The 22,109-nt window shown below is 48.0% G+C and overlaps 1 long non-coding RNA gene across 3 annotated transcripts in view; it reads left to right on the top strand.

The window, feature by feature from the left end:
- Positions 1 to 4,735: 4,735 nt before the first annotated feature.
- LOC106505191 (uncharacterized) overlaps positions 4,736 to 22,109 on the top strand; it is a 31,176-nt gene continuing 13,802 nt past the window's right edge. Inside the window, exons 1-3 of one of the 3 annotated variants that reach the window (XR_014818082.1) lie at positions 4,736 to 4,869; positions 6,291 to 6,482; positions 17,657 to 17,835. This is a non-coding gene — a long non-coding RNA (uncharacterized LOC106505191). Of the gene's footprint in view, positions 4,870 to 6,290; positions 6,483 to 17,656; positions 17,836 to 21,783; positions 22,087 to 22,109 lie in introns of those variants that run through there. The other 2 variants (XR_002336408.2, XR_014818081.1) reach the window with 2 other exon arrangements.

A 22,109-nucleotide genomic window follows, 5' to 3' on the forward strand; every position in this document is an offset into this window, starting at 1 on the left:
TTTTGCTCATCCCAGCAAATTAGCCCAGGCTCTGCAGCCCGAACGCCGGAGAAGCAGCCGCGGATTGGCCCAGGTGTGTGGGGCGCCCCCTGGTTTCACCACCTGTGACTGGAGGGGGAGGGGCAAGATCACGCCCCTGTTGGGCGTTGGCCTTTGGGGCTGGGGAAGTTTCTGTAAATCTGGACGCTATTCCCGCTGGTGGGGGTGGGGGGAAGGGGCGGGGGCTGCACAAGTGGCTGCAACGGCTTTAGGTCTGAAACCCCGTGGTGGGTTCCCCTGGTGTTTGCTAGATTCTTCTTCACACTCGTGAACGTCTGAAGTCCTTCTTGAAAGTTTCAAAATAAAAAGGAGTACCTCTTAAAATTAAAAAGAAAAGCCAAAGGGTTTCCTGGTGACCTAGCGGTTAAGGAGCCAGTGTTGTCACTGCTGTGGCTCAGGTCCCCTGGCCTGGGTACCTCTGCATGCCGTGGGCGTGGCCAAAAAAAAGGCAAAAGAAAAAAATGACTAAAACTGCATGTATGTAGACGAGGACATATCTACCCATGATCATCTTTTAATAAGATTAGTAACTAATTCTACGCTAATCTCTTGGTTCTTGAGCTCTGGTCCCACTTTACTGATAGACAGTTTTTTTTCATGAGTTGGCCATCTGTTCAGTGACTCAGCAGATGATGTGGGGCTGCCCACCGCACACCAGGTGTGGGTCCATGGAAGCAGCCAGGGGCCTGAGGTTTAAACAGAAGACAGACATGCAGTGAGGAAACACCTAGCAGGGTGGAATCCTTTTTTTTTTTTCCTTTAATCTATTTTTTTTTTTTTTTTTTTTGTCTTTTTGCTATTTCTTGGACCGCTCCCGCGGCATATGGAGGTTCCCAGGCTAGGGGTCTAATCAGAGCTGTAGCCACCAGCCTACGCCAGAGCCACAGCAACATGGGATCCGAGCTGCGTCTGCAATTTACACCACAGCTCATGGCAACGCCGGATTGTTAACCCACTGAGCAAGGGCAGGGACCGAACCCGCAATCTCATGGTTCCTAGTCGGATTTGTTAACCACTGCGTCACCACGGGAACTCCTCTTTTTTTTGCTTTTTAGGGCCACAGGTGTGGCATATGGAGGTTCCCAGGCTAGGGAACACAGGATCCAAGCTGCATCTGCAACCTATACCACAGCTCTCATCAACGCCAGATCCTTAACCCACTGAGCAAGGCTAGGGATCAAATCTGTATCCCCATGGCTACTAGTCGGAGTCGAATCTGCTGAGCCACAGTGGGAACTCCCTTTTTCTTTAATCCAAGGTGAGCTTCCATTTAAAAGTTTCTCACAGTGTCTATCCAGGAAAATCCTCAATTGTTCTTGAGCAAACTGTCTCTGGGCTGGAACGAATCACTTGAGTGGCCCATCTTGGTAGCAGTGGGCGGGTGTCATGGTTACTCTAGAACAAGGGGATATAAGACACGTATCTGTCTCCTTGTCCACCATGGAAGCAGGGGAGGTGGACCCCTCAGACCGGGGGCCCAGGCCTTCCTGGGACGATGGGGAAGGAAGTCTTCACAGCAGTCAAGGGTTGTGGAGCCTGGACTGTGAGGTGGCTTCAGTGATCAGCTGGCAGAGAAAATGTCAAGGTTGCTGGTGGGGGGCTCGCATATTAGAGAACCGTTCTCAGGTCCCCTCCACTGACCTTGAGCTGCGAGTCCTCGTCAGTACGTGGTTCCAGGGTGTGGGCTGCGGGGCTGAGGCAGGACCACAAGGAGGGAGGGCGTATAAGCTGTCTACACTGCAGCGGGTTGGAGCCCTCAGGCACCTCCCCAGAACCCAGTCTCCAAGGCCACAGAGGGGCAGTCCCAGCTGCAGAGCCTGGTGTAGCGCCAGGGCCCGCGTGGCCACGGGGTGGGTGTGGGATGCTGGAGCTGAGCTCCAGAGCCACACCGGACGTCCACCCAACATGGTGAGCCCCAAGTGTGAGCTCAGCCAGCACAGGTGGGCCAGGGACTGTGGGCACTGACCCCTCCCAGTGCTCAGGACTGTTCTTAACAAGAAAGCATATTTTAAAAAGGGAGTTCCCATTGTGGCTCAGTGGTAATGAACCCGACAAGTATCCATGAGGATGTGTGTTCGATCCCTGGCTCCTCGATCAGTGGGTTAAAAATCCAGCATGGCTGTGAGCAATGGTGTAGGTCACAGACGCAGCCTGGATCCCTACGTTGCTGTGGCGGTGGTGTAGGCCAGTAGCTGTAGCGCCAATTTGACCCCTAGCCTAGGAACTTCCGTATGCCTCAGGTGCGGCCCTAAAAAAGGGAGCAAAGTACTAAACTCATCAGAGGCTCTAGCCTCCTCCTGTCAAGGTGTTTGGGATCAGGACTGGCCCCTTCCAGGTGAGTAAACCCCTGAATTGATTGGACAATCTTGATGGGAAAAGAACCTCCCCACACCCCTAGGAAGGGTGTAAGCTTCCTGGAAATCTGGCTCGTGGAAACCACAGCCAGTTCTGACTTGAAGAATTAAGCACTGTGACTTAATTTTCACCCCAAGCTGGTGAAGCAGGTCGTACCAGTTACACACAGGGAAGGAAAATCGTTTCGAATTGTGATAAGTGCCATGGCTATAAAACACAGGTTAAAATGAGACACAAGAGTAGAGAGATACTATTGGACTTGGGAAAGAGGGGCTCAGAGAAGCCTCTCTAAAACTGTGGAATTTAAACAAAGCCTGAAGAACCAGTGGTATGGGGAGAGGCTTCGATGTAAGGAACACAGCATATGCACAGGTCCTGTGGCAGGAAGCCAAGTGATGTGCCCGATGAGTTTGGCCCCGGAAGAGTGAGGAGTAAATGGCTCCAATGACGCTGAGAAGGATGTGGCAGGGTCCTATGAACCCTATCAAAGGTTTAGTTTGTTTGTTTGCCTGTCTTTTCCCCTAAGGGTCGTGGGGATACCTTGAAGGAATTACAGCAGAGAACTAACCTGATGAAATCCAGCTTGAAAAAAATTACTCAGGACTTCCCTGGTGGCTCAGCAGATTAAGGACCTGGCATTGTCACTGCTGTGGCTCAGGTTTGATCCCTGGCCTGGGAACTTCCCCAAACCTTGGGCGAAGCCAAATAAACAAAAATTACTCAGACAGTTGTGTGAAGAATGGACTAGAGCCAGACAAGGATGGAAGCAGGAGTGGGTGAGGCCATGATCTGGGGGTCAGATTACTTGAATTCAAAACCCAGTTGTGGGACTTCCCATCGCGGTTCAGCGGTTAACAAGCCCGACTTGGATCCATGAGGACACAGGTTTGATCCCCGGCCTTGCTCAGAGTTTTACAGATCCAGCATTGCCGTGAGCTGTGGCGTAGGTCGCAGACTTGGCTTGGATTTGGCATTGCTGTGGCTGCAGTGTAGGCCGGCAGCTACAGCTCCAATTCAACTCTTAGCCTGGAAATTTCCACATGCCGCAGGTGTGGCCCTGAAAAGACAAGAAAAACAAAAACAAAGAGAAAACCCAGCTGTGCCACGTACTAGCTGTGTGATTGTGGGTGATTGCTTAGCCTCTTTCTGCCTGTGTTTTTTCACGTCCAAAAGGCAAATAAAAATAATAAACACTTCCCTGGGTTATTATGAGAATTACCAGTTATCCTGTTCGATAAGCACTTTCAGTGCAGTAACCCTGGCACATGGCAACATCCAATAAATGTTGGCCAATTTACGGTTTATTACTGTGCTGTTGTTATTATTATCTTCAGTGGGAGGAGATGGCGGTTAGAGTTTTAGGAAGCAGGTAAATAACAATCTTTCTTTTCTGAGTCCAGAGCCAACTGAGAAATACGTCACAGAAGATGGCAGATGGACATCTGTTTTTATAGATATATGTACTATAAATTTAAATATATATAATACATATTATATATTAAGCGTATATTATATATAATTCATATATATAATATACGCTTAATATATGAATTATATATAATATATATATTATATATGTGTGTGTAATATATATTTTAGGGCCTCTTCCTCTCCCAGGCTAGGGGTTGACTCAGATCTGCAGCTGCTGGGCTGCACCACAGCCACAGCAATGCCAGACCTGAGCCATGTCTGCGACCTACACCACAGCTCACGGCAACACCAGATCCTTAACCCACTGAGCGAGACCAGGGATGAAACCCTTGTCCTCATGAATGCTAGTCGAGTTCGTTACCACGGAGCCGCAGTGGGAACTCGGACCTCTGTTACATGTTACTGATGATTACGGTGTGTCAGGCACAATGAGAAAAACAGATGAAAGCTTAATTTTAACATGGGTGAGACATGGGGGCAGAAATAAGTCAATATTTATTTATTTATTTATTTTTTGTCTTTTCTAGGGCCGCTCCTGCGGCATATGGAGGTTCCCAGGCTAGGGGTCCAATTGGAGCTGTAGCCACCGGCCTACCCCAGAGCCACAGCAATGTGGGATCCGAGCCGCGTCTGCAACCTACACCACAGCTCACGGCAACGCCGGATCGTTAACCCACTGAGCAAGGGCAGGGACCGAACCTGCAACCTCATGGTTCCTAGTCGGATTCGTTAACCACTGCGCCACGACGGGAACTCCAAAAATAAGTAAATATTTAAATCAGGAAGTCATATCATGCTTCAGAAGGTATCTCTTAATTAATTAATTAATTAACCTATGTATTTACTTAGCTGAGTCTGTTGGTCTCAAAGATTAGATTAGCTCTCTAATGCCTAAAATCTGGGTTTATAGGTTTCTCAACAAAATTAGAGCTGTTAGCAGGAGGAAGGCGGACGGATGCTGAGTAAGCAAATCATGATGCTTCATCCTGGTAAACAGCGAAGATCTACCCAGCTTCCCAGAATCTCCCAGGGACTCGGATTAAGGTCATTTTCCATTTTTTCATGAGCCTCTGTCCCTAAGCTGCAGGATCACCAGCACAGCGATCCATATGTGAAATTTCTACGGAAGAGTCTAAATCTCTTGGGGGAATATGATTCATACTTCTTCCTCCAATAATGTTGTTGCTGTTTTTAAATGTTGAACTGCATTGCCAATATCCTAGGGACAAAATAAGCATTGCTGTTGTGCTTTGAGGATCTTATTTAAATTTGCCACATGATAGGTGGGTCGGGACAGGTGAACATAGAGCTATTATAAAGATAGCAAAATCCAGGATGCATTAACTTGACATTGGCCACCCAACACCGAGTCAAGGTGAAAACTACATTCCTGTGCTTCAAAGACAGCCAGCAGGCTGCCCATACGCTCCATGGATCCTGTACCAATTAGATTAATTCTAAAACAAGAATTTGTTGGTTGATCTTTCTGCGAAGACTGGAATACAGGTAGCTGCAGACCAAGCTGAGTCCAGAAGCTCAGAAATTGTTATCAGGCTCATCTCTGTCTCTTGGCTCTAGCAAACACAAATTAATGTATAAGGCAGAACTGAATTCTTTATACCTGGGACACAACTAAAGCAAATCTGAATATTGAAAATAAAAGGGTAAGAAAAGCTAGATTAGGGGGAAAATACACCTAAAGGAAGAAGAGGTCCTAGTTTTTTAGGTAAGTTGAAATTCAGGCCAAAAAAATGATGAAGCAAGACCAATAAAACACCTTATAAAGCTAAAGGGTGTGATTCATGGTGAAGATATAACAGTTATAAATAGCTAAGCACCAAATAACAAAGCAATAGCTCCCATAAACTTGAAATTATAGGAGATAAAAGGATAAATAAACAGAAAACGCTGGTTTCATCCCTGTCTGTATGGATTATGACAAGTTAGGTGGATAAATGAAACCAGTATAGAATTCTCATATAACAGATAATAAACATGATAGCTCTGATTAATATATGTATCAAACCCTCTACACATAAAGAGTATTTTTATTTTCAAGAATATTCAAGGGAGTTCCCGTCATGGTGCAGTGGTTAACGAATCCGACTAGGAACCATGACGTTGCGGGTTCGATCCCTGGCCTTGTTCAGTGGGTTAAGATCCGGCGTTGCCGTGAGCTGTGGTGTAGGTTGCAGATATAGCTCAGATCCAGCATTGCCGTGTGCTGTGGTGTAGGCCAGCAGCTACAGTTCCCTAGCCTGGGAACCTCCATATGCCCTGGGAGTGGCCCAAGAAATGGCAAAAAGACAAAAAAAAAAAATATTCAAGAATAGACCATTCAGAAAATTTGACCATATTATTAGGTCATAAAGAAAACCTCGATTCCGTGAAGTAGAAATAGTGCTGGTGATATTCTCTGGTCACTATGCAATAAAATTATAGTTAATTTTTTTTTTTCTTTTTAGGGCTGAACTGCAGCTGCCAGCCTACATATACCACAGCCACAGCAACACGGGATCCAGGCTGCGTCTTTGATCTACACCACAGCTCATAGCTACTCTGGATCCTTAACCCTCTGAGCGAGGCCGGGGATTGAACCTGGGACCTCATGGATACTATTTGGAATCGTTTCCACTGAGCCACAATGAGAACTCCCTGTAAGTTAATTTTAAAAATCAGGTAACAAGATTTCTTTTTCATCTGGAAATTTAAAATTTTTATCTTAAAGTTTACTTTTTTTTTAAGAAGCCCTCAACTCTTGGATTAAAAAAATAAACCTAAATTGTAGAACTCTTAGAGGTAACACTAACAAAAAAAAATTTCCTACACGTTAATTGCTGAGATACTGCTAACCAGAAATCAGAGGAAAATTCTTAGGTCTAAATAAGTATGTAAGAAGGAAAAAAGAAAAATAAATGAATCAAATATCCAGCTTAAACTAGAACAAGAAAATAAACTGAAGGAAGGTAGAGAAGAGGAAATAATGAGAGAGAAACCAGAATTTTCTAACTTAGAAAACAAACAGAAAAAAAGAGTTAAATAAATAAGTTAGACCTTTGGGGAGAAAAACAAAGAAATAGATAAAGCACTAGCTAACGTAATTGTTTAAAAAGCAAAAATACAGGGAGTTCCCATTGTGACTCAGTGATAAAGAACCTGCCTAGTATCCATGAGGATGTGAGTTTGATCCCTGACCTCTCTGAGTGGGTTAAGGATCTGGCATTGCCATGAGGTGTGGTGTAGGCCGCAGATGTGGCTTGGATCCCACGTTGCTGTGGCTGTGGTGCATCCAGGCAGCTGTAGCTCCAATTCAAACCCTAGCCTAGGAACTTCCATATGCTGCAGGTGTGGCCCTAAAAAGCAAAAAAAAAAAAAAAAAAAAAAAAAAAGCATAAATGCAAATACCCAAAATAAGAAACAATAAAATGAAAATAACCACAAAAATGCGTTAAATTAAAATAATCATAAGGAACTACTTTACCTAACTCCATGAAAGTATATTTGAAAAGTTAGATGAAACATATATAATTTTCTTTGAATATATAATTTGGCAAAATTGATCCCCAGGAGAGAAAAAAAAATCAGATCAGACTGGTTTTCAAACAAGAGAGAGTTGTCGAAGTGTTCCCTTAAAAATACCTAATTTCCCGGGGGCATTCTACCAAATCTTTAAAAAACAGGTAGTATTTAACTTTGCTGAAATCGTTCCAGAGCCTAAGAACGAAGGAAAACTCAGGAATTAATTTATGAAACATAACACTGATTTTGAAGCCTGAGATTACATGCTTTGATATAGAAAATTACAACTCAATGTTATTTATTAATGCAAAAGCCATGAGAAACAGATCCCTCTTTCCAAAAACTAAATATGTAACACATCTGGGGGTGATTTTGTGGTCGCTCTTCAGGAAGTGCAACTGCAGTAGCCTCGGATTCTGGCCCAGTTATCTTAGGCGAACCCAGGGCCTCGGGTCTGACTGCAGTATTTGGCCAGTTTCTCTCCCAAATGCAGGAGCAGCACAGGCCTGGCTCAGGAAGCACCTCCACCCCTCCCCGCCCTCCCCACCCACCCCCTGCCAGCAGCCCAGGGCCCCTCTCTGCCCCACGACCTCTCCTCCTCAGGTGGCATCTAACAGTTCCACACAGTTCCAGCACCTCCCCCATCTGGGCCACCCTGGCCCTGGTTCACCAGACCCCTCCTGTGACAGGCGCCCACTCAGACGCACTAATTTCTGGGCTGGGTCATCATGGTGACACGACGCCCTTCGTGGGAACATGCTGCTGTTCTGTTGCTGCCGCTCCCTGGACGTTTAGGTCAAACTCACAATCCCAGCAGTTGAGACTCTGGGGCCTGTAAGCATCAGGTGACCCTCACGGTACACAGCTTGCCTGGGAGCCTGGCTGGGCACCCTGGGGAACGGGCGTCCCTGGGGTCTAGCTCGGTTGGTTGGAGCGGGTGTGAGGCCACAGAGTCCCAGCAGCTCCTCATCCAAGTCAGGCCGGCCGGGTCCTCAGTGCACACTCACTGTCCAGGACTGCAGGGATTTCCGCCCCTTTCGGCTGTTCTGGGTTGAACACGTGTGTGGGAGCCTGGGTCTCAGTGCCAAGAATTGCAGGTGGGCCCAGAGCCCTGTGCCTGGACAGAGTGCACCCTGAAAAGGGATCCGGTGGATAGAACTCTGCTGTCACCACCCTTTGGGAGAAGTCCCCTCTTGGTGTCAGGCCAGACTCGGTTGGCTGATGGGTCCTGGCTTCAGGGAAACATCGTCAGCCCAGGGCCTCAGCCCTCTGCCAGGCCTGGGTGACACCAGGGAGAACGTTCCAATATTCAGGACTGAAGGGTGTTTGGCATTGTCGCTGGTTTGTTTTTCAGTTTATTCTCACGGGGGCTGTGGGCTGCGTGTACAGCACCGGGCCCAGAGTGACATGTGATAGGAGCAGGGAGGAAAGGGGACAAGGAGGTGGTTGCATGGGAGATTTTCAGGGGAAAAACATTCCAGGTTTATAGGCACAAACAAGGTAGAAAAAACTGGAAGATGTCCAGCCGTGTGTTGTCCAGAACAGACTGCAACCTCTTCGTGGATCTCAGCTGGAGCAGGCTTCCAAGACCAGAGACACACTCTTGGCCACAGCAGCTGGGCACGGAGGGAAAGCGAGCTTGCCAAGGGCCTCTCCTCCAGTGTGGAGCAGCCTCGGCCACTGTGGGCAGAAGAAGGAAGACACGCAAATGAGAACCACAGGAGACTGTGCTGGAAGATCTGTTTCCGAGATCTGGGCTTGGAGGTGCAGTCTCATCAGAACCCTGAGGTGCATCAGGGGGAAAATCCATTTTAAAATAACAGCTTGCTTTATTTTTGAGTACAGTGAAGGCTAGTGCCATCTTTACAACAAAATCCAAAGACACTTTATGCTCTGCAGAAATACATCAAAAGCTCTGCCTTCTTCATGGCACCAACAAACTTGAGATAAAGAAATGATGGACGGAGTTCCTGTCGCGGCTCAGCAGGTTAGGAACCACCCAGCTAGTATCTGTGACGATGTGGGTTCAACCCCTGGCCTCACTCAGTGGGTTAAGGATCTGGCATTGCCGCAAGCTGGGGCGAAGACTGCAGATGCAGCTCAGACCCCACGTTGCTGTGGCTGTGATATGCGTAGCTGCTGCTCTGATTTGACCTCTAGCCTGGGAACTTCCATATGCCGCAGGTGCGGCTGTAAAAAGAAAAAAACAAAAAAGAAATGTTTACCTAGGTTTAAGCCATAAGAACAAACATGACTAAAAGTGATTTCATTCCACTGGAACATTCCGAGTCCAACTCACAAACATGGGAGACCGGCTGGTTAGGAGAAAGTTGGTCCCCGTGAGACACGTCTGTGAAGAATCTTTGCATCCTTAGCCAGTGTGCTCATGGGCACAGGAGTCTTGGAGCAAAAGTTGCAGCCCACAAGCTGTTGAGGGTGCACAAAAGGCGGCAAAGAGGAAGCAGCTGGTGTCAGATCACACAGCAGGGCTGGTGGCCAGAGGAAGCTCCAAGGCCGCTCCTGCTGCTAGGATTGACCACGAGGCTCAGCGTGTTCTTTGTGAGGCTTGTGAAAGGACAGGGATTGAGGCGCTCATGCTCCCTGAGGACATGGAGCAACTAAAGCCCATGGAAACCATCTTTACAAGAAAAGAGAGGGAACTCCCTCGTGGCTCAGCAGGGTAGGGATCCAGCGTTGACACTGCTGGGGCTCTGGTTACTGCCGTGGCGTGGGTTCAATCCCTGGCCCAGAAACTTCGGCATGGCACGCCACCTCCTCCCCCCTAATGAGAACTGAAAGGCTTCCAAAGCAAACCACAGAAGTGTCAGCCCGTGGAACATACTGCTGCCTGGCCAGCCACCACCACCCCCGCTTCTTCTTTGCCAAGCAAGCCCTACTTTGGTCAGGTCCAGGCTTCTCCTCTGTGACTCGTGCCTAAGCCGGTGCTAATGGTTCCACCCCCTCCGTGGTGATTTATTTAGGGATGTCCCTGTGCCTGTTTCTGGCCACTTGTGATATAAGGGGAGGTCTTCTGGAGATGGGGAGAGAATTCTCAGAAACATTTTCTTGTTTATAGAAAGAGTCACGAGTGGCAGAACAATCATTTTTCTTCCACCCGAGTTGCCATATCTGGATGTGAGGCTTGGACCTGCCAAGTGACTAGCCAGAGTGCTTGCTGAGGCTAGGAGTGAGGAAAGAACGGGGACCCCTGGTGACAGTGTGGAGCCAGCCCCAAAGCCACCCTCCTCTAGACCTCTTGAGGAAATAAGGGAACATTATGGAAAATAGAGTGACAAGGCAAGAGACCAAATTCTCGGCATCAAACCTCAGGCCCACCATGGACAGGGGTGCTGCCCACGGCTACCAGCTCTGGAGCAGCCCAGAAACCCCAGGCTCATCGGTCACATGCTGTGCAGCAGAGCCCAGGCTCTATCCAGACCAACCCAGTCCCCAGGATGGCCACAGCTGCCTCCCTGATGTTAGCTAACTTTTTTTTTTTTTTTTTGAACTTCTTTGCCATTTTCTTGGGCCGCTCCCGTGGCATATGGAAGTTCCCAGGCTAGGGGTCGAATAGGAGCTGTAGTCACCGGCCTACACCAGAGCCACAGCAACGCAGGGTCCGAGCTGCATCTGCAACCTACACCACAGCTCACAGCAACGCCAGATCCTTAACCCACTGAGCAAGGCCAGGGATTGAACCCGCAACCTCATGGTTCCTAGTCGGATTCATTAACCACTGAGCCATGATGGGAACTCCAGACGTTAGCTAACTTCTTAACAAATGAATCAGAGATTCAGATGAAGCTCCTATAAAACCACAGGCCACTTAGAGACACGGCCAATTGCTAACACGTCTTTTTGGTTAGAGTACAGTCACGTTCCTGCCAATGATAAAAATGAGAGGTTAGAGAACAGATCATTTTATTATCACAGAAAGAAAACTGACCAAATGTACATTCATGTTTTTCAGGTATATGGGAAGTGAATTTTGAAATCTTTTGGAAAAGACTATTTTTATAGCTAAAGAAGGTCTTGGCTATTAGAGGTGAAGCCCAAATTCATCTCAGTTGTATTCATTCAAAAACAGTGAAGCAGAATGTGTGTATCTGCATTGCTTAAACATCAGGGAGGGAAGTTCCTTTTAAACTTTATTTATGCATGCTACCGGCCACTCCAACATATTTTATTGCTAAAATTTCATCAGAGCCTAAGCCATTTCCTATTTGCTCTATTCTATAATCATGTACAATAAATTATAGGATTTCAGCTAAAAGGAGATATGTATATGTATACATATGTATAGGCTATAATTTTTCCCTTTGTGGGCATACATTGCATATTTTTACTTATCTGCCTTGGAGGGTGGTTATCATAAGACTTCTATTTTAAGAGCATTTATTTGCCTGGTTAAATACTCCTAAAATGTCAATGGTCGAAAACCTTTAAAATTAACCAGCTGAGCTTGGTGAGGGGCAAACTTAATTTAGCAATTAGCCTGACCAAACTGTCTTTCACTGTATGAGAAGAGTTTATAAAAAAAGAACATTCCTCTGTGTAATTATTTTTTCCAGGAGTTCCCGTCGTGGCGCAGTGGTTAACGAATACGACTAGGAACCATGGGGTTGCGGGTTCGATCCCTGCCCTTGCTCAGCGGGTTAAGGATCTGGCGTTGCCGTGAGCTGTGGTGTAGGTTGCAGATGTGGCTCGGATCCCGCGTTGCTGTGGCTCTGGTGTAGGCCGGTGGCTACAGCTCCGATTGGACCCCTAGCCTGGGAACCTCCATATGCCACAGGAGCGGCCCAAGAAAAGGCAAAAAGACCAAAAAAAATTATTTTTTCCAGGCACAGTGCATTCAAAAATCAAAAAAATACACGTACAGCGTCAGCTCCAAGTACAGGGATGCAGCTAAAAATGCTGCTGGCGTAGAATGAAAGTCAGGTCCTCAATATTCCAGGTTAAACCTAAAGACAAAGATAAACAATGCAATGTCAAAAATACCAGTGGAGGAGCTCCCGTTGTGGCTCAGCGGGTCACGAACCCAACAAGCATCCATGGGGATGCAGGTTCGATCCCTGGCCCTGCTCAGCAGGTTAAGATCCAGTGTTGCCATGAGCTATGGTGTAGATCATAGACAAGGCTCAGATCTGGTGTTGCTGTGGCTGTGGTGTAGGTTGGCAGCAGCAGCCCAGATTCAGCCCTAGCCCAGGAACTTCCATATGCCATGGGTGTGACCCTAAAAACAAAACAAAACCAAAAATCCTGGAGGAGTTCCCCAGTGGCACAGTGGGTTAAGAATCTGGTGTCATTGCTGTGGTGAGGGTTCAATCCCTGGCCCCAGAACTTACGCATGCCATGGGCATGGCCCAAAACAGAACAAGCCAGTGCAATTAGCCTCTCTCTGTGCTGTTCTAATGTGCAGAGTTGCCAGCTCCCTCGCAGCAGGGACACTGAAGCTCAGAGGGGGATATTGACCATATTTTTGACCAGCGGGCGCTGGGACTTATTTCCATTTGGTTGCAGAGGACCCTGAGCCAGAGAAGAAAGCAGCCTGGACCTACCACCAATGAACTCTCTTCCCCCTGACTTTGCAGCCCTGAGGCTTTGAGTCCTTTGATGCTCCTCGGGATTTAATCATGCAAATATGTGCTGGACTTGGAGGGAGAGATTTCTGAGACTAGGCCGCTTGCAGGAGAGCCCACCCCCAAATGCACGTTGCATATCACCCTGTTCCTAGGGGGGATGCATGGCCATGAACGGAGCAAAGAGCTGGGAGCTCCAACCAGTCACTCAATCCATCGATCCATCTATCCACCAATCTGTGGTTACCAGGCACCAGCCAAGGGCCCAGCCCTCGCTCTCTGTGCGTCACGTCTTGCAGTGACAATGAGAGACAGAAGAAAAGAGGGGCAGCCGCATCACCATGAATCCAAAAGCAGTGTTTGCTGACTCAGGGCCAACAGCCCAATTCAAAATAACACAAGACGGTGCAGTGCGAGGAGGAGGTTCTGGGAAAGGCAGAATGTCCAGAGGAGGATTTGGGGCAGCCGAGCCCTGGAGTCAGCAAAGTGGGGGCGCCAGGGCAGAGCCCGGAGGCCCCCCTGCCCAGCAGCCGTCCGGCCTCTCCAGCCCTGCTCTCACCGGGTTCTGCCAGCCCCTCACTCCAGACCAGTCCTAGCCAGAGGGGAGCTCGGGAGCTCTGCCCTGGGCCACCCAGTAATAGGATCCGCATGATACCTAGATGTGAACCCTGACAAGAGGCATCACAACCATGAGCTTCCAGGGAAAACGATGCTTTTGGGTTTTTTTGGCCGAGCCTGCAGCATGTGGAAGTTTTTGGGCCAGGGATCAAACCCATACCATGGCACTGACCAGAACCACTGCAGTGACAATGCTGGATCCTTAACCCATGGTGCCACAAGGGAACTCCGAGAAGACTATCTTGATGGGTCAACTTCCCAGTGTCATTCCAGCTATCAACTGAGGCTGTTGGGCTGCCAGTTACTGAACTCCTCCCAGAGGACTCACAGGGACAGTGACAGGCATTGTCATCATGAACCACAGCCTGGAATCTGGACGGTTGCGGTTGTACAGCCTCATCCCAATGGCTGAGCACCTAGCCCCGGCATGAGGGGCTGGCCTGTGGACTGCTTTGGAGGGTGAAAGGGCTACTCATTTCCCCTGTTGATTAAAAATATCATCTCATAGTTTCTCTTTTTTTTTTCCTTTTAAAAAAATTGTAATTAGGAATTCCCATTGTGGCTCAGTGGTAACGAACCCAACTAGTATTCATGAGGACTTGGGTTCGATCCCTGGCCTTGCTCATTGGGTTGGGGATCCGGCATTGCCGTGAACTGTGGTTACATCAGACGCGGCTCAGATCCCGAGGTGATGTGGCTATGGTGCAGGCTGGCAGCTGCAGCTCTGATTCGACCCTTAGCCTGAGAACGTCTATTTGCCACAGGCAGGGCCCTAAAAAGCAATTACTACTAATTGACAGGCAATGTTTTGTCAGTTTCTGCTGTACAGCAAAGTGACCCCATCATACATACATACATTCGTTTTCTCACATTATCTTCCATCATGTTCTATCACAAGCGATTTCACATAGTTCCCTGTGCTGTACAGCAGGATCTCATTGCTTCTCCATTCTAAATGTAATAGTTTGCATCTACTAACCCCAAACTCCCAGTAAAAATGCTCATCTCATAGTTTCATCATAACGTATTTTCTTTTTTTTTTCCGGGCCACACCCTCGGCATATGGAGAATCCTAGGCTAGGGCTTCCATTGGAGCTGTAGCTACTGGTCTACACCACAGCCACAGCAACACAGGATTCAAGCCTCATCTGCAACCTACACCACAGCTCACCACAATACTGGATCTTCAACCCACTGATCCAGGGTAGGGATCGAACCTGCGTCCTCACGGATGCTAATCGGATTCATTTCCATTGAGCCACAGTGGGAGTTCCCATCTTAATGTATTTTCAAAGTAGCCTCCATATGGCTTAGCGTAATAAAGAAATATCCACCTCTTAAAAACCAATTTTGCTGCTCATTTTATGTAGATGATCGAGTAGTTCAAATGATAACTGTGTCCTTGAGCCTCTCCGAAGGAGAGTCCTAGAGAAATCCTACTCGGATTTTCCAGAAAGTCGGCCTTTTGAGAGCAGACTGAAAACGTGTTTCACTTTTCCTGTTGGAGACGATGTAGGAAGGTCTCCTTTGTTTCCTAACAGGGTCTGCTCCCCGTGCTTGCCACGAACCCGCAGGAGCAAACGACCCTCTCCACCCAAAGAAGGCCAGTCTCACCGACAATAAGTACAACAGTGTGGGCTCTGACACAACAGATTGTGTCTTCAACCTGCACCACTGCTCACAGCAATGCCAGATCCCCAACCCCCTGAGCAAGGCCAGGGATCAAACCCGAGTCCTCATGGATACTTGTTCTGTCCTTAACTCGCTGAGCCACAGCAGGAACTCCCAATAAGTACTCTTGAAGAAGTCAAAAGATTATATGTTTTTTTCTACACATTCTTTTCCGTTCCAAAAACTAGCTGCTCGTGGAAACAGGATATAAGTGGTCCTTAGGGAACAGTATAAACACGTCACTGTGGAAAACTGTCTAGTAAATAATGGGAGCAAAAGTTGAGCCCCAAGTAATTTACATCTAAAGCAGTGATAAAATCAGAAGGAGAAAAAAAAAAAAAAAACACTTAGAATTTTGGAGGGTGTTCTTTCATCTGTTCTAAGCAAAAAGCAAATGTGGGTCTTGGACAGTGAGTTTATCTCTAATGTTTGATCCATTCACAAGGGGAGAAGGATCCAGAAGAAGTTCCCTTTAAAGAAAACTGGGGTTCCCATTATCGCTCAGCAGGTTAAGAATGCAACTAGTATCCATGAGGGTGCAGGTTCAATCGTGGCCTTGCTCAGTGGGTTAAGGATCCGGTGTTGCCACAAGCTTCCACGTAGCTCGCAGACGTGGCTCAGACCTGGCGTTGCTGTGGCTGTGGCGTAGACCAGCAGCTGTAGCTCCAATTCAACCTCTAGCCTGGGAACTTCCACTTGCCACAGGTGCAGCTGTAAAAAAGGAAAAAAAGAAAAAGAAAACAAAAATAGAAATCAGGAACTAAAAAAGTGAGTTTCCTCTGCTCTCACTGACAACCAGGATTTCTACACAGACAGTGAAAGAGCTTCTACTCAGCAGACTTACGGCCTCTGCTCTCAGAGTCTTACAGACAGAACTTAACAACTCCAGCTTATAAGCCTTGCGGCCAGGTCTCCTCTTGTGTAGTCCGGATAGAACAGAAGTGGGATTTGAGGAGTTCCCGTTGTGGCTCAGTGGTTAACGAATCCGACTAGGAACCATGAGGTTGTGGGTTCAATCCCTGGCCTCACTCCGCGGGTTAAGGATCCGGTGTGGCTGTGGGCTGTGGTGTAGGTTGCAGACGCGTCTCGATCCCACGTTGCTGTGGCTGTGGTGTAGGCCTGTGGCTACAGCTCTGATTGGACCCCTAGCCTGGGAACCTCCATATGCCGCGGGAGCAGCCCTAGAAAAGGCAAAAAGCCAAAAAAAAAAAAAAAAAAAAAAAAAAAGAAGCGGGATTTGATGGCAAAGAAAGATACCAACCTGGAAAGCACCTCAGCTACAAAACAAATGGTATTTTCAATTTTTCTTCAAATCCAAGTTCTTTTGAGCCTTGGAGCTATTCCCTTCAGGCCCTGAAATTGTTAGTCAAAATCAATTTGTTGAGCCAACTTCCATGTTCTGCATCTTGATATTGTAACACAAGAAAGAAGACAAGCACAGAGTGACTCTCTTGGCCTCTGAGTTTATTAGCTCCACATCAGATGCGTCTGAAGAAGGCCTCTGGGTGACACAGCACTCATGTTTCTGCATGTGTTTAATCTCTTGATTTCACCAACAGCTTGGATTTTTTTGAAGCACTTCTGACTCAAGCACAGATGGTACCTGACATGAGCCCACACACCATTCGCTCACTAAATGTGTCGAAGACCTAAATTCACCAGAGCCTTGTCCTGAAAACCCTGGGCCCAGACAAGCAGGAAGCTCCTCCGGCAACTCTCACATCTAGAAACTTTCTCATCTCTCAGCTCCACATTCCAAAATGGTGTATTAATGTGGAATTCTCCCTTGTGAAGCTGCAAATAGCTTTGGCTTTGGCAAGGTGCTGCGTTGGTCTGGTGAACTCTGAGTCGAAGTTAGGGATTTTTTTTTCTTTCCAAGCGCTGAAGTTAGATCCTAGGGGCGCTTAAAGGGAGTGTTCGCCCAAAGTCTTCTCTGGCCCCTAAAGACAATCTTTTTTGGTTTGTTTTTTTTTTTTTTTTTTTTCACTAGGCTTTATTTTTTAGAGCAATTTTTGGTTCACAGCACAAAGAGTTCCCGTATACCCCTGTGCCCACACATTACTGCCTCCCCCCCAATCAATTCTGCAGCAGATGGTACATGTGTTACAACTGATGAACCTACAGTGACGTCTCATTATCACCCCAAGTCTACAGCTTACGTTTGGTTTCACACTTAGCATCCTACATCCTTGTGTAGAATAAGCAGGTGTATAACGACAGATACCTACCCCCTGCAGTTAGCTTCACTGCCCTAAAAATCCCCTGGGGGCCTCCCGTCCCCAACCCTTGGCAATAACCCGTCCCCTCACTGTCTTCATAGCTTTGCCTTTTCCTGAATGCCGTAGAGCTGGAGTCACGTAACTTCAATTGGCTTCTTGCCCTTGGTGATACACATTTAAGGTTCCTCCATATCATTCGTGGCCTGACAGCTCATTTCTTTTCAGAGCTGGAGAGTATCCCGTTGTCTGGATGTGCCACAGATTATTTGTCCAGTCACCTACTGAACAGCAACTCCATCGCTTTAGGTATGAATCAAGCTACCATTCGGGTACAGGTTCTTGTGTGAACACAAGTTTTCATCTCACTGGAGTAACATCAGGGAGCGTGATGGCTGGATCGAAGGGTAAGGGTACGTTTGGTTTCGTAGGAAACTGCTGAGGTGTCTTCCAAAGTAGCGGTTCCATTTTGCATTTCCACCACCAACAAATGAGAGTTTCCATTGTTGCTCCGTATCCTCACCAGCCCTTGGTGTTGTCCGTGTTTGGGATTTTAGCCCTTCTAAGAGGCGGCTAGTGGTATCTCATGGTTGTTTTAATTTGCAATTTCCTGATGACATGATGTTCAGCACCTTTTCATGTGCTTACTTGTCCTCTTCTCTGGTGAGATGTCTGTTCAGGTCCTTTGCCCATGTTTTCATAAGACAGTCTTTTGAAATCCAGTTCTTATCTGAGTAGATTATAGGCCCAGAGAGAAGCCAGGCGCTGGGAGATTACATGTGTGGACCCTGGAGGCAGACTGCATGGATTCGAAACCCAGATCTGCCTCTTTCTAGAAAACTGTGTGTCTTTGGGCCAGTTACCTCCCCTCTCTGAGCCTCCATTTCCTTATCTGTAAGATGGGAAGAAGAATAGTGTCTCCCTTGGAGGGCTGTTATGAAAGTTCCGCACATTAACGCATGTCAAGCTCTTTGATCGGCGCTGGGATGTGGGGTGCCCCCAGCACTCAGCCGGCCTTCCAGACAAAGGACACACCATCAAGATCCGTTCCATTACCAATGCATCATCAAGACTCACCTGGGAATGTCCATCAGTTATTAAAGCATCCCGGGTTGTGAATTTTACTTTATTAATTAATTAATGTTTTCTTTTTAGGCCCACACCTGCAGCATATGGAAGTTCCTGGGCTAGGGGTCGAATCAGAGCTGCAGCCTTGGGCCTATGCCACAGCCACAGCAACATGGGATCCGAGATACATCTGTGACCTATGCCACAGTTTGCAGGAACCCCAGATCCTTAACCCACCGAGCGAGGCCAGGGGATCGATCTTGCATCCTCATAGAAACTGGTTGGATTCTTAATCTGCTAAGCCACAATGGAAACTCCTGGGTTGTAAATTTTATCATCACACCAAATGTCTGAAGTACAAATTATATCTTTGATAACGGAGGGGAAGGGAGGCCCACATTGCACAGCCGGGGATCAGCACCAGGGTTTGAACTCAGGCCTACCTGACTCCTGAGTCTGGGTTCCTAATCACTTCCAAGCTTCCACAAGCTATTAGCCAAAGTAATGTACCTGTTTCTTTCAATCTGGCATCTATTAGGTGACCTCTATGGAACTGCTGATATTTGACCTTTGCTGCCCTAAATTTTTTTTTTTTTCCCACTGTACAGCAAGGGGGTCAGGTTATCCTTAGATGTATACATTGCAGTTACAATTTTTTCCCCCACCCTTTCTTCTGTTGCAACATGAGTATCGAGACATAGTTCTCAATGCTATTCAGCAGGATCTCCTTGTAAATCTATTCTAAGTTGTGTCTGATAAGCCCAAGCTCCCGATCCCTCCCACTCCCTCCCCCTCCCATCAGGCAACCACAAGTCTCTTCTCCAAGTCCATGATTTTCTTTTCTGAGGAGATGTTCATTTGTGCTGGATATTAGATTCCAGTTACAAGTGATATCATATGGTATTTGTCTTTGTCTTTCTGGCTCATTTCACTCAGTATGAGATTCTCTAGTTCCATCCATGTTGCTGCAAATGGCATTATGTCATCCTTTTTTATGGCTGAGTAGTATTCCATTGTGTACATAGACCACATCTTCTGAATCCAATCATCTGTCGATGGACATTTGGATTGTTTCCATGTCCTGGCTATTGTGAATAGTGCTGCAATGAACATGCAGGTGCATGTGTCTCTTTTAAGTAGAGCTTTGTCCGGATAGATGCCCAAGAGTGGGATTGCATGCTGCCCTAAATTTTGTATGGACCATCCTAGGACTGAAAAGCTGCTTCATTTAGAATGTGTCCCCTGAGGGGTCTGGAGAGAGAGGGCTGCGCGGAGCTCCCCAGGGAAGAAAGGGCTTGTTCTGGACAGTGGCGGGGCTTACCATGAACAGCGGGGCGCTCACTCTTGGGGCAGGGGTGGGGTGGGGTGGGGGGCACCTGAGAGCTGGACCTGGGTGGGAAAGACCAGCTCTACCCACTTCCCGATTCACCAAGGGTGGCCCCCGCGAGTCCATTCACTTGGAAACTGCAGCACGGGCAGGCCCAGCCATCGGGAGGTCAGGAAAAAATTGTCTTTCTGATCGCAAAAACTGTGACTATTGTGCTTCCCAAACTGACTCTGAGAGCAAGAACCATCTTATTAGATATCCTATAAATAGTGTTTGGCTCATTGTGAAAGCTTTAATAGATATTTTAGAATTAGAAGAAGAAAAGTCATAATAAGCCCCTTGTTTCTGGAAACACAAGAGCTCTCTGGCCTCTGCTGGCCCCCCTCCCCAGCCCTGAGGGGACTCTGCAGATGCTCAGAAGGACCCATCTCCCCCCAGTCCCCGGTCCCTGCACCTGCCACCCCAGGGTTCGCCTCCACTTCTGTCCAGAGGGTGACGGTCCCACCACTTTATCAAAGGCACTCACCTTAATTCCAACTTGGGCAAGACCAATGGGAAACACTGCAAAACTCATACAATGTCAACGCCACCTTTTCTACCCCATGATCAGAAAAGCAAGTGCCCAGGGTTCCTTGAGCTTTCCCTCTGGGTACTTCAAAGGATGGAGCAGTTTCTGCTCGTGGGGTTAAGAATCTACTCAGGGAAACGACTGAGCAGTTAGGGGGGTGAGAGACAGGCAGACTGTCATTCCTGAGTGTGAAATTCAGAGGAAATCAGTGACACCTGTACCGGGGTGGGGGTGGGGGTGGGGGCCGTAGGTCGCAGCCGTGGGATCCGGAAGGTGGCCAGGAGGTGGGAGATGAGGATAACTCGGGCAGGTGTGGAGGTGGCAGGAAGGTGGGTGGGGAGGGCAGGGATGCCCCAGAGCCCTGCGTCCCAGCATGAGGGACACCCCTGGTTGGCACTGCAGGGACAGGTCTCCCACCTCATTCACATTGCCCCCCCACCACCACCACTTGACCTCAAACCATCCACAACCATACAGTTTGCCAGAGGCAGAATCTGGACACGACCCAGGTTCAACCCCAAATGCTGTGTTCTTTGCACAGAGACCCACTGCTTACAGGCAAAGGGTCTTTCCTGGCCGGGCTCTTCCGCACGAGTTGTCCAGTAATAACAGCCACAGCGACTCATGCGTGACTTTTGGCCAACTCTTCACTCAGAAACTGATCTCAGATCTGTTACTTAACACCCAAATCATGAATTAGAGGTTTCCTCTTTTCACAGAGCCAATACTCAAGTGTGGGCAAGAAACTCTAAAAACTTAATGTTCTGACCACTCTTTGGGGAAAAAAAGCTGTGTTGGTGTTGGTACTAGGTAGCATCTATGGAAGGCAGTCCAGCAAGGAGCTGAATGCACACGGGGAAGGATACAGTGATTCCAGGGCAGGCGGATTGTGCATCCCCGGACTTGAGCCACCTTCAATTAGCAGTTTTTACAGGAGCCACAGGAGTGGATTAACCCGGTGACCCTGGGACTTGCTCAGAAGTGGGCTCTTTTTCCACACCTGCTGCCCTCCGTGGACGACTGGCTTCATCCCTTAATACCCAACGTGAAATGAAACATGTAAAACAGTAACCAAATCACTGACACCAGATGTGACGCCAAATGCTCAGAATTACCCAAACAGCTGAATCGGGGCCACCGTCCACACGTCTCCAGCTTCCGACCTGGAAGTCGGCCCTATGGGGTCTGCAGGCGCAGCTGTCACCTGGCAGCTCGGCCCTGGAACCCTGCCCTCCCGGGTGCCAGGTTGGAGGCTCTCTGGGACAGTGACTCCCCACCCCCACCCCGAGGCTCCCCTTTCAGCTGCTCTCCTTTTGTGAAATCAGTTGTTCGCCCCCGATAGGACTTCACAGCTGCCCCAGAAAGCGGCCCCCAGCACTCCGTTCTCATTCCATTTTCCTGGGAAGTCAGATCCGCTCACTAATCACTGCACATTTTATCGAGAGACTGATGAGGTGAAGAGGCCAAGAAGTCCCCTTGGATGTGGCTGAAAGCCCACCGCGCAGGGCTGCACCTGTGTCTCCCATGCCTCCCCCGCATTTGCCGCAGGCCTGGGAGGTAGGACGGACATGGGGAAGCTTCCTTCGGCTCCGAGCAGCTGCCTCTCTGTACCACACATCAAAGGGGGTGCGTTTCCCCCCCCATCTCCCAGGCGCCCTGTCTGCGGCATTGAGGGAGTTTGATGGAATAGTCTGAGTAAGTGCTTGCATTTAATGAGA

This window comes from Sus scrofa, chromosome 10 (genome assembly GCF_054392235.1).
Source record: "Sus scrofa isolate SSC_HxYL_T2T_F1_AM1 chromosome 10, Sscrofa_HxYL_maternal_Yorkshire_Landrace_v2.0, whole genome shotgun sequence".
NCBI lineage: Eukaryota > Metazoa > Chordata > Mammalia > Artiodactyla > Suidae > Sus > Sus scrofa.